The sequence below is a fragment of the Anastrepha ludens genome, chromosome 5 (genome assembly GCF_028408465.1).
Source record: "Anastrepha ludens isolate Willacy chromosome 5, idAnaLude1.1, whole genome shotgun sequence".
Classification (NCBI taxonomy): Eukaryota; Metazoa; Arthropoda; class Insecta; order Diptera; family Tephritidae; genus Anastrepha; species Anastrepha ludens.
Window position 1 is genome coordinate 114,451,303 of NC_071501.1, and position 13,334 is coordinate 114,464,636.

The following is a 13,334-nucleotide window of genomic DNA, read 5'->3' on the forward strand; positions in this document are numbered from 1 at the left end:
CTGGAAAGATGGGCTTCGTACCAAGTCAGCGAGCGTTGGGCAAGTAAACAAGCTTGTAGGGTCACGAAATCCTTCAGACCACCGGGGGTGCTCACGCGAGCATCTAAGGTTGACAAAATATTAACTCTCGAATCTCGTGGGTTTGCTCACAGGTTACTATGCGCGTGAGTAATGCACGCTGTGAGACTTGGAATTACCTCAAGTCCTTTTAGCGATGGATGTATGGAGGATGTGCTGGAATCATCTCAGCACCTTATCCTTAGCGGTCCTTCTCTGGCGGGGTTAAGATCCAGGCCTCTTGGCTCTTACTTCAGCAGGCGTAGATTATAGCCTCCTAACCATCCCAGCACCACCTCTTCCCGCCCTTTTTTGCATCCCTTCGGTTTTTCTCTTTCACTTCCCCTCCTTCATAATGGTATCCCACATGACGAATCCGTTTATCTTCGTCCAAATGTGCTCATTCCTTGGGCAACCATTTCAACCTAACCTGACGTGCAAAGGGCCAAAAATCTTCCACAGAATCTTTCTCTCAAACACTCCAAGGGACGCCTCGTGGAATGTTTTCATCGTCCAAGCTTCAGCGCCATACGATAGGACGGAATGATGAGAGTCTTCTAGAGTGTTAGTTTTGTTCGTCGAGAGAGGACTTTACTACTTAATTGCCTACTTAGTCCAAAGTAGCACTTGTTGGCAAGAGAGAATCTCCATTTCAAGACTAAAATTGTTATCGCTTCTCAGTTAAACGAAGTCTCTTACAACCACAAAATCATAATTGTCAACTGTGAAGTGGGTGCCGATATGCAGGTGTGTCGACTGTTTGTTTGATGTCTGGAGGTACTTCGTTTTGTTCCCGCTCACCAGCAGGCCTATTTGCTTTACGATTTTTATGTCGATGTGGCAGCACTCTCATAGAAAGAATCTTTCGTCGTACCGTCCTTCTCTTACGTCGGAGCGTGGGCACAAATGAGTGAGATGTTAAAAAACCCATTTTGATGCGGATTATTGCGAGATGCTCGGCGACCGGAGTGAAGCACAGTACTTGGCGACGAAGTCTCTCTCACACTACAAATCTAACACCGAATTTGCGCTCCTTTGCATGTCAACTATGGTAGACGTCGCAAGGTCCAATGCTGCTCTTGCCTTGCCCTGTCCATCGCTTGCAGGGCAGTGAAGTCAGCGTTTGCTCTAACGAGGACATCAACCAGCCGGGCAGAGACACCTTCTCTATTTAAGGAACGGACATTCCAGGTACATGGCCTCAAATCATAGTCCCTTGTTCGTTTGCAGGTGTCGTCCTAAGAAGTAAGAAGTTCTTCATTGAGGAAAAATGTTTACGTGGCGAGTCCCAAGGCCAGCGCACAACCATATATTTTTTTATGCTTCGCCTTTTCACATTAACTCACTTCCAAACGGATGCTCGGAAGCTACCCAGAGCGTAATTGGGCGAAGCGCGGTAATTGTGAGCTGCTTGGACTGTATGCAGTGCAATAATATTTCTTCTAAAGTAGCAATTGAATGTAGCGCTATTTTAATGAGATGGCTAAGCGGTGCACCAGGAACGGTATCTAGGTTTCTGGGCACAGAGCCATTCCTGGAAACTGTATCGCAGATGAGTTGGCTGTGAGAGGAACTGATCTTAAATCAGTCAATTTTGATATTCCATCTTTTGTTTCCAAGTGAATAGGAATCAGGGACTTACCTGCGTGCGTGGACTTCTACATTCGAAACCATCCTCCGACTTTCGAAACCATCCTTTCGAAATTCCTTTCACGAATATTTTAATAAACATCGAATAGGTTTTCTGTTTGTTCTGTTAGCTATGTATACACACACATACATACATATACATATACATGCCTTTTCCTCGAAGTCCCCAGCAAAAACCAAAAGTAAATGTGTATGTATATGTTTGCATCTACTCATACATACTTACAGTGGGGCGTATTCGGGCGCACAATTCACTTAGCCATTAGCCCATTTGACTTAGAAAGCCCGTGAAGCTCTGCAACATTGAAGGTGAGCACGTAATAGTTAACCTCATATATGGAAGCCTCTAGATGCTCATGTTTGTGTATATATGTATGTATGTATTAGACCTGCTTACATGCACACATATTTATATAGCAAACTTCTTTTACGCCTGATTATGGATGTGTTCCACTTACTGCATGAGATGTTTTTGTTTTTTTTATAAATACAACCTGGCATCATGTGCATATAGTGTATTTGTATGTATGTATGCATGCACAAGTAAATATGTAATATATATTTGAAACTTCATCACTGACTTCATCGCCACTTGTGACGACCACTTGATTCGCACTCAACTCATTTCATACACCATTTAATTCGTCCGTCCAATCGTCTATGCTATGCCCGTTTTGTCTACTCGTTTATCTATGACTTTAACTCGCTTTCGTGTGAGCTAACCATTTACAGGCATATTGTTTGTTATTACTATTATTATTAATATGAAAAAAGGCGCACATACAAACTTTTCTTCACTGTCCACTTGCCCATTCATGTCATGTGACCATTGAGAATTTTAATTAAAATGGGCGTTAACTGCATTTTCCATCACCTTTTCAACATCAAATCATTCGCGATGGCTTTTAATTAAATCAATTTCAGCCGGCTGAAAAAAAACTCAAAAGTCATAAAAAGAAACACATTGGCTCTTATATTTATTATAAACGAGAATTTTTTGAGTTAAATAAACTTCTATTATCTTACTTTTTAATAATTTTATAATAAGTGAAGAACGCTTGAGAATTTTTGTTATAGTAGTGAAAAAAAAAATGTGAAAAACCATCATTTCTCAGGCATAAGTGGACTTCCTTTCGCTTTTCAATGGCATTATTCCAACGGAAATAGATGAGACATTTTAAAATTAGTAGATAAGACTTAGAGCAAAAATAAATAAAATTTTATGTAGTTAATTTTAATCGTACAGCAACAACATTTACAGTAAAACGAACGCGACAATAAGACCCAGACGCAATAGCTCAGTAAATTCTGTCAAAAGTATGACTACTGCTTGAAAAAATACTCAAATACGGAATGCCTAGCAGCTAAATCCGCCGTAAGACTCAGCGCGACAGGCAAATTTACCTGTAAAACATTCGGACATAGATCAATAAGTATTAGTTATAGGCTACTGGGTTGCCCATATTCGACGGACTTATGTGTTTTTTTTTAAATTAAAGAAAAACACAATTTTTTTGATGTTGACGATAATAATCATTTTATTTGGTTCAAGTAGATTTGTTGACATCACTTCTTGAATATGATATCTCTCAAATGGCCGCCTTGAGCCTGTACGGCGTATTGTGCCCGTTTTGCAGCATTTTCCATAGTTTTAGCTAACATTTCGGCTAGAATAGCGGCTATTTCCTCACGGATGTTGTTCTTGAGCTCTTCTATGGTCCTTGGGTTATTAATATAAACCTTTTTAAATATCCCCACAAGAAGAAGTCAGGTGGCGTTAAATCGGGCGAACGCGGTGGCTAGTCAAAATCGCCATTTTTCGACATCAAACGACGAGGAAACAATTCCTTCAAAAAATCGATTGTGGTGCGAGCTGTGTGTGGTGGAGCGCCGTCTTGTTGAAACCAGAACTGCCTCATACGCTTTCGACGAATAATTGACATCACAAAAGTGGTTATCACATCACGATAACGCTCCTGATTGACGGTAACAGCTTGACCATCTTCATTTTCGAAGAAAAACGGCCCAATATACGTTTTCGCACTAACGCCGCACCAAGCAGTGACTTTTTCGTCGTAAAGATATACCTCTTGAATTTCGTGAGGATTTTCAGTGGCGTAAATACGGCGATTTTGCTTGTTCCAAAATTGCTCGTCATCCGCTGCCATTTCGATGACCCTTTGGGCCCATTCCAATCGACGAGGCTTGTCCGCAGGCAACAATCTTTGCGTCAATTGATTCTTATACGGGAATAAATGCAAATCAATGCAGATAATTCGTTGTAAAGTGGCGTACTTTTCACATTTTTTAATTTTTTATACGCACGTTGAGTTTTCACAATTGACTTCTTTTGTTGAATGTAAATTTGGCGTGTACTATTCCATGGTAAAAATCTGCTTGGACTGACGCTTCCAACGCGGTATGTCATTAAGCGATCTGACGTCTCTGTCAAAATATACAGGGTTGTCAGATGGGTCTGTCGAATATGGGCAAACCTGTACATGACTCCGAAATGCAATTGGGTCAAGAAATTCCGAACAACAATAGAAGAAGAGGGATGGAAAAAATACTCTTAATAAACTTTACTGATGGCTCGAAAATGTTAGACGGAGTAGGCACAGAGATCTACTGCGCAGAGCTAGGCATCAGGCAGTCATTTAAGCTTCCTGACCACTGCAGTATCTTTCAGGTCTTTGCTGTAGGTAAGACTACGGAAATACCATTCGCAAAGACATCAAGCAACTCCACAATAAATACATATGTTGACAGCCAAGCTGCGATAAAAGCAATAAACTCATATGAAATTTCATCTAAACATGTTCTAAGAAGCAGCGAAGCCATAGAGAGATCAGCCGCAGACAGACGGTTGCATATCTATTGGGTACCCGGACATAAGGGCATTGCAGGAATTGAAATTGTAGATGAGATTGCCAAAAGCGCTGTTTACAGACAATTCGTACAAGAAAACGACATACTGAAACCTTTAAATACGGTATACAAAGACATCGCTGCCGACATGAAAATACGGATAGATAGGAGGTGGAATAATCTATTGAACTATTGTAGGTATGCTGACAGGCCCCAATTTGCTAGGGGCGCACGCATACAAGCTAGGAATTACAAACAAGGATAGCTGCAGATTTTGCAATGAACTAGAAGATAAGTAAAACGCTAGAGCACCTTCTATGTTCCTGCCCTGCATTAGCCAGAACCAGATTAAAATGCTTAGAAGCTTTACAATATGAGAAGTTAGAGTACCTCTCGGGGATAGAGCTCCAAAGTTTACTTAGATTCGCAAAAGACGCAAACGTATTACAAGATGTCTACTACAAAGAAACGTAAGGGTCTAGCTCCATCTGGCAACACTAAGGATTAATAGGTCTATGTGATGGCTTTCAGCCAGCCAGGTAAACCTAACCTATGACTACTAGCATATGGCGGTAATCAACTCTGACAGTTAAGCAGTCGTAAAATCTCTGCAGTACAATAATATTTCTTCCAAAGTAGTGGAGCTATTCTAAACGAGCTAGCTTAGTGGTACTCCAGGAACATTATCTGGATTTCTGGACACTGAGATATTTCTGGAAACTGCATCGCGGATGAGTTGGCTAGGAGGGGAACTGATCTTAAATTAGTCAATTTTAATATTCCATCTTCAGTTTTCAAAAAGTATGGACCATAATGACATGGGAGCCACAACATGTTTTATTGTTTTATTTGTAATAAAGCCATTCAATAACAACATAAAATATGTCGAATATAAATTATTTTTTCTTTTGTTTTGTAGCTCACTATATACAACTTATTACTTACATATCCCTCGCTTCACCATCGTACGGTACATCGTTAACATGTTGCAATTAAGAAAATAAACTCATTTTCAGTTTTAGAAATTAAATTTCACAAAGTTCCTGAACTTATTAGCAGTTTCCTGTTAATTTTATTTGCAATGTTTACCTCAATGCCGGCGCTACTGTTGTGCGTACACTTTACGCTGGTATGTTGTTTTGCTGTTGTTGCTGCAGTTGCTGTTGGCATTGCGCTGCAGGATGTTGTTATGTTTATGTTCACTTGTACGCGTTGTTGCTACTGTGCGACCAAGGTGTGTACATATGTAGCTGTTATTGCTGTTATTGTTGTGCTGGACCTTGAGTTCGCTGGCAAAATTCATTTCCCCTTTAACGAGCGGGTCATCTCGCACAGTTGTATACTGGCTGGAGGTTAATTCGGGCGCTTCTTCGTTTTTTTTTCGTTTTTTTTCGTTTTTTTTTTGCTTTTTAGCTCGAATCGGCTGTTATGTTGTTTGCATCTTGTTGCTATCTTAATGGAAATGTAATCCGCGAGATCATTGCTGAGGCAGCGCAGGGTTTAGTTTCTCAGGTTGAGCAACGAAAGGGTCCTTTGACTGGTTATTGGCCGTGTGAAGATCGTATTTAACGTTTTTGACTAAAGATGATGAAGAGACAGACGTATAAGCACGTGAATGGACAACACAAGATAAAAAGGAAAGCACAAAAAAAATTATCTGTATGTATGTATGTATGCGCAAACGTGTGAGATTAATGCATGAAAGTAATCATTTCCGGATGAAATATTTTTCTTATGCGAAAACAAAAAAGCACAAGCAAATATTTGCAGAAACGTGCTCAAAACCGGAAATGAAATAATTTCAGCGATTAACTGTTATATGTGAAAATTTATTAAATTTTTGGAATTTAATTATGTCTTGAAGAAAAAATCTAGACAAGATTAAAGTTGAGATAAGCATTAGCAAGGAAGGCCTTGCCCAGGTAGGAAAGATGGAGGTTAAACCGTTAAAGGGAATTGAGTGCATATTTAATTATGGTCAGCCTGCAAGAACAATAGACCAGGGAACTTCAATTGCAAATTTGCTGATTTTTACAGGACACCCAGCAGCTTTATGCTCAATATTGTACCCTTTTTTTCTCCCAGCAAAATGTTGTAAGTTGATTATAAATTTGATAGTAAATGACTAAGAAAGTAAGTAAAAGTCTTGCATGAGCTTAGATGCACCTGCATGCAGCCTTCACTGAACTGAACGAAGCATTTCTACATTTTTTGGTAGCCGCAGAAAAAAGCAGGTTAAAAGCTAAGAAAACCTTTCAGCGTCCACTTTGGTCAAATAATCAGTTGGTCCCCAGTAATCTCATGCGAAGCCTGAATTTAAGAGTAAAACAAGCTTATTAAGATATTTCAGCTGTCACTTGAATTGTCGTATAGGTTTTAAAATAGTTGAATAATGACTTTAGAGTCGTTTTACTGTCTTCGCTGTAGTTGCTGTTTTTTCTAATAGTGGTCGTCCCCACTACTTAGTCTTCAAAGTCACTAATTTGAATTCATGTGAAAATATCACAACAACGAAATGCTCCGAAATTTGCATATGGGAATTTCCATTAAGTCGAACGAGACCATCGAACACATTAAAATTAAAAACTAAAACTGCCATCTAAAAATTTTTTTTTTATTTTAGCAATAGACGAACTTTTACCCCATAATCAGTCCTATAATTGATGTCAAAGTTGATTTTGAAAAATTTTCCATTTTCAATGGAATTACAAAAAAATTACGGCATTCGCACGAGACAAAAACAGAAGTGGCGGCCAACAACTCAAACGCCGGTATTAGCGAACCCGAGTTAATAAAGGCTGGTTAGGTTTCAAGGGCCGGTATTGATTTTGAATAAAATACAATTTTTTTAGTAAGTTATTGTCGTTTCTCTTTACTATGATAACATTGATATGGTTCAATTACGCACGGAACAAAATATTGGCCAAAGGGCCACCACGGTCTCGGCGGCACACCTCCATCCGATGGTCCAAATTTTCGATGACGCTGAGGCATAATTGTGCCGTTCTGTGCCGAATTATCTCATCCTTTAGCTCTTGAATTGTTGCGTGCTTATCGACGTAAACCTTTTCTTTCAAATTATCCCAAAGAAAGAAGTCCAACGGTGTCAAATCACATGATCTTGGCGGCCAATTGACATCGCCGCGACCTGAGATTATTCGGCCAACAAATTTTTCTCGCAAAAGAGCCATTGTTTCGTTAGCTGTGTGACAAGTGGCACCGTCCTGTTGAAACCACATATCGTCCACATCCATATCTTCCAATTTGGGCCACAAAAAATTTGTTATCAGCTCACGATAGCGAACACTATTCATAGTAACTGCCTGACCGGCCTCATTTTGGAAAAAATACAGCCCAATTATGCCGCCAGCCCATAAACCGCACCAAGCAGTCACTCTTTGTGGGTGCATTGGTTTTTCGGCAATCACTCTTGGATTATCATTCGCCCAAATGCGGCAATTCTGCTTATTGACGAATCCACTGAGGTGAAAATGTGCCCCATCACTGAAGAAGATTTTCTTCGAAAATTGGTCATTCACTGTTGCCATGCGCCTGAATAACTTTAACGCGTTGCTCGATTGCGTATCTATCCACGATTCAAATTGAATTAGTCTGAAATTGAAAAAGTCAAATGAAATGCAGAAAAAAGCTTGACGTTTAGGTGTGGTTCACATTCAACATCGGGCGTTGAAATTTAACCACCCTTTATTTCAATGTGACTAATTTTAGAATGTTGTGCATTGAATGTAGTCTCTTAAAAATGGTTTCGATTTTCACCAAAAAATTATTTATGCTTTTCTAATAAAATTTTCATCACTGTCGCACGAGATATGTCGCACTTGAAATTTTTTTCATCAAGATATTTATGTTGTATAATGCACTTTTGGAGGTTTTTAAACATATTTTGCTCTATCTCTCACTTTTCTTTCTTACTTTTATTTCATTTTTTTTAAAGAAAAAAAATCCTTTCGGCCAGTGTGACATGAAATAGTTCTTACAATTTTAATTTATAATTTTTTTTTTTTTTAACTTTTAAGTTGTCCTCTACGAAGTTTAAAAAATATGCCAATACTCGCGCTGTGGCAACACTGTTTCTAGCTATCTGCGCGCTATCCATTCGATCATGCCTGTCGTCACCAGCGCCACCACCAAATGGCCATCGGCCACTAATTCACCACCACCACACCGCCGATCGCCACCGATCACCGATCAGCGATCAACATAAACCGCACTGCCGGCTGCCACGCATTCGTACCACAAACTGAACAAGATATATTGCCTCTTTCGCTGCCTTGACAGTTGGCAGCTTACTAAAGATATTTGTATTTGTTATTTTTGCAGCACTTGCAATGCGTCTGATTCTGCTGCTGCTGCTGCTGCTGTTGAGCCATTTCGAGGCACTGCAACTTCCGTCGTCTTCACTTTGCGCATTACTTTGGCCACTAATGCTGCTGTTGCAGTTTTTGTTGTTGCTGTTGTTCCTTGCGATGTTGCTGTGTAGCTGATACACTCGCTGTTGTTATTGACAGGCGTACTAGCCTTAACGTGTTCTGATTTAATGAATTACACGCTGATTGCCGCGATATGCAATCGTGTTGATGGCTTCTGTCCGTGCCTTGTGGCCACAACCCATATTACGGCTGATAGCATAAGCATAAGCTTTGTTGTTATTGTTATTGTTGAGTAGTCTTTGTTTTTTTTTTGTTTTTTCTTGCCACGCTACAGCTGCATGCATACCTCTTGCGCGTACCTCGTACTCGTCCTGCCAATTTTTGTTGTGGCATTTGACTTCTTAAATTATGTTGCTGCGATAATTTTATGGCCAAATGGAGGGTGGCTGCATATTTCTGCCCATTTTTGGTGGAGTAAAAACTTCCAAAATGGGTAAAATGCATAATTTAAAATTCTCGATATGCATCTTTTGCTGGCTGCATGTACGTTCATGCTGCAGCATGGCGTGGAATGAGATGAAATTAATTAAAATGTTGTTTTTTGAATGTGTTTTTTTATTTTTATTTTCTTTTTTAATTTATTGATATTCTCTTTTTCCTTTAATGCGTTTGTTCAAAGTACAAAATGAGTTAAAAATTTTGACAAAAAAATGCAGCCGATTGATCTAATGCAGCGCTAATGAAAGCTGTCAAACTGTCAAATTGTCAAATTGATTGATCAGCGCAGAATGTGTGCAAAATGCATTATTCGAATTTTTTACACAAAAAGTTATTTTTATTTAGTGCACGAATTTTCGGGAGACTTAAAAATTTTAATTAAATATTCTGTACGCTTCGCTATTAATTAAGCTTGTGAACAGAATTCATCGAAATATTGACAATTCCTGCATTAAAATATATATAACAGGAAAGCCTTGCGGGAATACGCTCGGCACAAATACTTTACGTGCATGAAAAAGGAAAAAAATCAGTGTGGGTAGCATCACTACGCTCTGTATTTTTTGTTTTTTTGCTCTCCCATAGAGTATCAGTCATCATTTATAGTAGGGGAGAAAAGCGTTCCTTTCATTTTGTGTCACTGGTCGATCGTGCCCCTTGAGAGCGAAGTCATGAGGAAGCACAGTTAGAAATATCGAGTGTTCGACGGCATAAGATCACGCAGTCGTCGACTTCGCTACCTAAAAGCATTAAGCAGGAGAGCGCTGTAATCCTCCTACGACAGCCGGTTTTACGTTTCCGAAGCGACATGGATATGTCACTTCACCAGCAGTCCCAATACATGCATGCGGAACGTTTATGCTGCTACAGAAAAAAAAAGGCGCTGGAACGATGCCAGATCTTGCTATAGTGATCCGAACGATCCCATGGAATGAGCTGACTTTGTGAGCTTAAATAAAAAAATAAAAATGCCTTTGTACCCTTTTTGAGTGTTTGGCCGTGGTTATCCTCCTATATGTGGTGTGCGTCTTGATGTTGTTCGACAAATAGGATGTGGGCTTGAAACTAATAATATGAGTGTTCTTATTCTGCCACATGCCAACTTGAGGCGTCTCATTTCTTTACTCTCAAAACATCTGTTTCAGGTTTTAATAATTTGAGGTGATTCCAGCCATCCTAACATCTGTACTTTTAGAAACAATCAGGGTGAACGGTACCCAATTTTGCGGCGACTGCAAAAGCGTTTTACTTCTTCTATTGAGGCAAAGTCTGCGACGGAGTTTTAAACTTCCGCGGGTTGGATAAAACGCAATATGATGGATTTTTGACGAGAATATAGCCACATCTAGAGTGGACGACGTAGCCAAAATGGCGCGGCGCATAACTAGGATTCGCAAGTACACAGCCTCGAAGCCCCTGGCATGATGCAGCGATTGATAGAAACGGTTTTTTCTAATAACGGTCGCTCCTCGGCATATAATCGCAAATCTCCGATTGTATTTCTGCCATGAAAAAGTTTCTCATAAAAAATCATCTGCCATTCGGAGCCAACGTATATCGGTAGTCCTCTCCATTTGTGCAAAAGGATTAAGATGCAAATCACAAATAGGCGTAGGGGTTCGGTCACACACCCAAAAACGGGCGTAAGTGCCAATAATATACAGCCAGAGCTCAGTACTCTTGGCTTGGTCACATCATTACAAAAGGTAAAACATCTAAATTTATGTGACACCTGGTAGTAGCAGCAGAGACAGAGAAACTTTTGAGTGATGAAGCTTCCAAATATACTCAGTTATGAGGAGCTAAAAAAGCTTACTAACTTGGTACCACTGGCTTTCAGTCCTCTCAGCTCTCAGCTCTCTTCTTTCGATTGCTGATTCTACGTATTCACCCAAATAAGTGAGTCTCTGTTAGATGGGCTGCTTTTAAATAGGCCTCACTCGTTGGCTAAGGAGGCCCATTACGATGGCGAGGAAAAATTTCCCCAATTCTACCACTACATCGCCTATCTTTCGACGATTCTAATATGCCCTGTCTAGCAAAACTGCTCTTAAATTGTGTAAGTCCTCAAAGTAATAATTCTACAGAAATCTGAAGCATGTTCTTCATTCTTTCTACATTCTTCATTCTTCTGAGGCATTCACTCAGAAAGTGTTGAGTGGGATCCACGTCTTGCTCATATTAACATACAGTTTCTATAGAATTTGCTATTTGCGGCTCCCAAACAGTTTTCAGTGCCAAGACTAGAATTTTCCGTTAAAAGCTGTGCCGTTTCTAATTTTTGAGAGTCTTAATAAGTAAATTCAGTAGTCCTGACTTGAAAATGAAATACCGTATTTCACTATTATCCAGATTAGTTTTGCTGTTGGTAGCTGTTCTTCTCTAGACTCTACTATACAAGTCCTACCTCAGATCGTTTCTCTATGCACTTATCAATTTCCACATTTCCACATCGACGCTGGACAGTCGGGGAAATTGATTATGCCAGTCAGTAGTCGAACCTCTAACCCGAAGCCCCAATCAGTATCGAAAGGCTCTCTCAAACAATGCTTGGCTGGTTTACAAAGTCTTAAGTCATGAAATCAAATAATTGAAGGACCAATTCGGCACTCCCCAAGTAGCACTAAAGCAGCGTTTTGATACCTTAAGTCATAAGCTTACAATATTTTATATCTTCAAAAACCATGCAAAGCCAATTAAGTCATTACTGCCGTGTAGTTGCACTTATACTATCACTCCTTCAGCTTTATATGTGCTTCTTCGGTCGGCAGGGAGGGGAAGTAGCGAACTCTGCGCTCGGAGCAAATACGAGCCCTTAGCGAGCTTTATTCTTATGTATGTTAATATATACCGATTTGCATACTACTCTGCTCTGTATACTATAGCAGCAGCTCTGTATACCATAGCAGCAGTCATAGTTAACAGCTTCATCAGTATATTCATTAAAATAATTAAATACAAAACATGCCGTGAACTTTGAATATAACCCCAAAATCGATTATTGAGTTGTTATAGGCCAACGAAAAAATAAATAAATAAATAAATCAACGAAATTACAACTGAATAAAAGTATAAATACAATTTAAAAAAATGCAAGGCAGACGAATATTCTATATGGAAAATGCAACGTATCTACAAGCCAACAGTCAGCAGAATGCCAATTCGAGGGGCAATAAAAATATACCAGCCAGCAAAAACCGACAGTGGTACTCAATAACGGTGGTGCATTCCGACGGTAATTAAGAGCAGAATAGCTGCGTTACTTGCTGCTTGTGAGATGCAGTGAAGTTATTATATGTATGTATATATGTACGTATGTATGTATGTAAGTATGCAAGCTTTGGCGGCAGTCGAAAAACTTCAAGTGCAGCGTAAAGAGTCGAGAGTAAAGGCTGAAGAGAGCGCCTGCAGTTGAGTGTGGCACTAAGTGGGCCGCGCTGTTGTATAAATTTGTTAAATTTATGCAACAACAACTCTGCATTTTTTCCTTGCTTAATTATACGCTTACAACGGCGTATAAAAACAACAACTATGAGCTGTTGACATGCTAGGGCGTATGCGCGCCGTCGGAAATCATATGAGCGTATCTTTTTTACATACATACAGTTGCAGTTAAATTTTATAAAATATAATTTTTTTTTGTGCACTCTCGCCTTCGTGTATAACATGAGCAAGTGAAGAGGACGATGCTCGACAAACGCATTTTTTATAATTTATTGCGCACGCAACGAGCAAATGTTGTCGCTACAATTACATTTACAGCAGCAACAGGGGCAATGTGTCAGCGGCAGCAGCAGCAGCAGCAGCAGCAGCCGAATGCCGACTGCCGATTGTCGCCTGCTGTCTGCAGCAGCGCTGTACTTGGCTGCT